The 3284-nt window shown below is 39.9% G+C and overlaps 1 long non-coding RNA gene across 1 annotated transcript; it reads left to right on the top strand.

The window, feature by feature from the left end:
* The first annotated feature begins 1459 nt into the window (after positions 1-1459).
* LOC105538765 lies at positions 1460-2896 on the top strand. The gene is made up of 2 exons (XR_001005960.1): positions 1460-1501; positions 1575-2896. It is a non-coding gene; the product is annotated as an uncharacterized LOC105538765 (long non-coding RNA).
* Positions 2897-3284: the final 388 nt, after the last annotated feature.

The raw sequence follows: 3284 nt of genomic DNA on the forward strand, positions 1-3284 counted from the left end.
CTTTAAAGATGCAGTTGAAGCATTCAGTGAATGGAAGAAAGATGCCAAATTCTTCTAGAGATCAGTGTAATGTATCCAAAAGTGCCCATTCCCTAGAGCCTAGCATTTCACAGAAAAGTATTTTTCAGATGTTTCAGAGGTCCACAAAGTAATGCCTGGTAAAGGGAGTGCTTTGTGATCTAGTAAAGCTGGAGTGTGAAGCTCTTTTCTATCATGGAATCTTTATCCACATGTTACTCATGCTGCTCTCGGGGCACACGCATTGTCCTTAATAAAGGTCTGTGTGGTGGTGAGGGCTGCATAGACACATGTGCTTCTGCACAGCTCAGCGGTAAGTGGGGGTCCCTGTCGTTTCCTTAATAATGGATATGTATTAAGTTTTACAATTCTTATAGATAGCTTAAGCTTTGGCCAACTCCAGAAGTCTCCAAGTGCCACTGTCTTTCCAAAAAATGCATGTTTTATGGCCTTTGCTCACCTTTTCGTCATGACTGGTAATCAAAGCAATATTGTACTATTCTAAGTAATTAAGGAACCCATTCAGGGTTTAAAATGTATTTTCTTGCTATTGTCCCATGTTTTACAGAGTACTCAAAAGGTATTTTCCTAAAGTAATCTGATTTCCATCTCCAGTTTAATTCAGTTTTTGGCATTGTAGCATTTCCTTTGGTGTTTTTTGTTTGTTTGTTTTGTTTGACGGAGTTTCAAAATTTGGATTCGTATTCATATGTGGGAAATCCCAGATACTTCTTTTTTTTTTCCTTTTTTTTTCTTTTTTCTTTTGAGATAGAGTCTTGCTCTGTGGCCCAGGCTGGAGTGCAGTGGCGTGATCTCAGCTTACTGCAACCTCTGCCTCCCGGGTTCAAGTGAGTCGCCTATCTCAGCCTCCCGAGTAGCTGGGATCACAGGCATGTGCCACCCTGCCCAGCTTTTTTTTGTTTGTTTGTTTGTTTTGTTTTTTTTGTTTTTTTGTATTTTTAGTAGAGATGGGATTTCACCATGTTGGCCAGGCTGGTCTTGAACTCCTGACTCAGGTCATCCGCCTGCTTCGGCCTCCCAGAGTGCTGGGATTATAGGCATGAGCCACCATGCCTGGCCTGTTTCCTTTGGTTTAAAGTGGATTCGAATCAGTGTTAAATCAGAAAATCACGGTTTTTGGGAATTAGTTGCCAGAAAGGAAACTGGACTACGCAGAAGGAGTTAAGAGCTGGGATGAGGCTGGAAGGGGTGACCGACAGTCCGGATCATTGAAACTGGGTGGTCAGAATCTGGTCCGGATGAGGAGGAGGCTGGAAGGGGTGACTGACAGTCCAGATCATTGAAACTGAGAATCTGGTCCGGATGAGGAGGAGGCTGGAAGGGGTGACTGACAGTCCAGATCATTGAAACTGATTGGGTGGTCAAATCTGGTCTGGATGAGGATGAGGCTGGATGGGGTGACTGACAGTCTGGATCATTGAAACTGATTGGGTGGTCAGAATCTGGTCCGGATGAGGATTAGGCTGGATGGGGTGACTTTGACAGTCCGGATCATTGAAACTGGGTAGTCAGAGTCTGGTCTGGATGAGGATGAGGCTGGATGGGGTGACTGACAGTCCGGATCATTGAAACTGGTCCAGACTGACGCAGCAGGGGCCGTTTGGCAGAGCAGCAGGGGCCGTTTGGCAGAGCATCCTCTTCCCCGTCCTTTGTGAAAGAACACAGGAAACATTTGGGTTTTGTAGCTTTTCACCCCCTACTATCAGGCATCAAAATCAAAATTAGTTACTAAATTGTGTGAATTTTTGGAAACCTGCATTTCTATTCATCTGCTATTCCAGAGAAAAATGGGAGTGTATTACAGGAGAGTTACCTCACAGTATCTTATGTTGTGGAGCCTGAAACAACCATGTGTTTTCTTATATGTTCATTTGTGTTGATACTCCCTTTATTTGAGTTTATGAACAGAAATAGAAAGTATGGTGCTTGGGTTTTGCCCTTTCTTAACTCGTGACAGTTAAATCAGAAGACACTAATTTCATTTTGTGAAATTTAGCTCAGAGATGATTGATCTTTTGTTTCATTAACGTGAACAACGATTAGTAAAAAAACAGCTTTAACAGCATTTCTGCTGATATCTCGTAATCTATTCTTTAATGTGAAAATACGATAAAATGTCCTAGAGCTAATTCTAGCATAAATTTGCTGATATTTTTGTATGTCATTAGGTTTTTTCCCCCTAAGTTTGGTAATAGAAATTTTGTTAATCTTTGCATACTTGATGGCATCTATATCAATGTTGATTGGGTAATTATAAATTCTGTGCTAATTTAAAACTTCATTTGCCTCTTAAGGTGATTGCCCTCTGAGTAATGATTGTAGTTAAATGAAGTGTAGTTTGCAACTATTACTATCACATTGGTTGTTAAGTAAAAATAAATAAACCCAGTTTGGCTAAGACAGACCAAGATCAATCTTCTCATCAAATCAGTATTTCTCTAAGAGCAATTTCACTTTAAGTTTTAGGGTGGACATTCTTGGAATGCCTCAAATTAAAAGTTATCTATTTAATAATCTTCCTGGAATAGTCTGTGACCAAAAAGGAGGGTGTGGTATATTTAGGTGTAAATGTATCACATACATGGTATGATATATTTAGTATTTATATATTCAGCTAATTCTCTGTGAAGAAGTCTTCCTGACTAAAATTGGTTTCCAGATAAACTAATTTCTGTTAGTATTTCTACTGTGCCTACCATGTATGACTTTTTGTTAGAAACTGATAAATGTATCAGTCACTAGCATGTACTGGTTCTTTTTCCTCTCATTTTTGTGGAAAGGATATGCAAGCATTGAATTTCTCAGGGAGTACTAAGGCTGTGCAGAGGCTGAGAATCTGAAAAATAAAATATTAAAAATAAAAATGGATTATTATGTGTATTTTACCACAACTTAAAAATATATAAAAATCAGCTACATAAAAATTAAAAGTTCTGCATAACAAAAACTACCATCAAGGGAAATTGGAAGCTGTGGCAAACTTGGGAAGAAATAGTTGCAATTCATCACAAAGAGCTAATTTCCTTTATGTAAAGTATCTGCCAGTTCATTAAGAAAAGACCAAAAACTCGGCCAGGTGCGGTGGCTCACACCTGTAATCCCAGCATTTTGGGAGGCCGAGGTGGGGAGATCACCTGAGGTCAGGAGTTTGAAACCAGCCTGGCCAACATGGTGAAACCCTGTCTCTACTAAAAATACAAAAATTAGCTGGGCATGGTGGCGCATGCCTGTAATCCCAGCTACTC

Source organism: Mandrillus leucophaeus, unplaced genomic scaffold (assembly GCF_000951045.1).
Source record: "Mandrillus leucophaeus isolate KB7577 unplaced genomic scaffold, Mleu.le_1.0 Scaffold199, whole genome shotgun sequence".
Lineage (NCBI taxonomy): Eukaryota > Metazoa > Chordata > Mammalia > Primates > Cercopithecidae > Mandrillus > Mandrillus leucophaeus.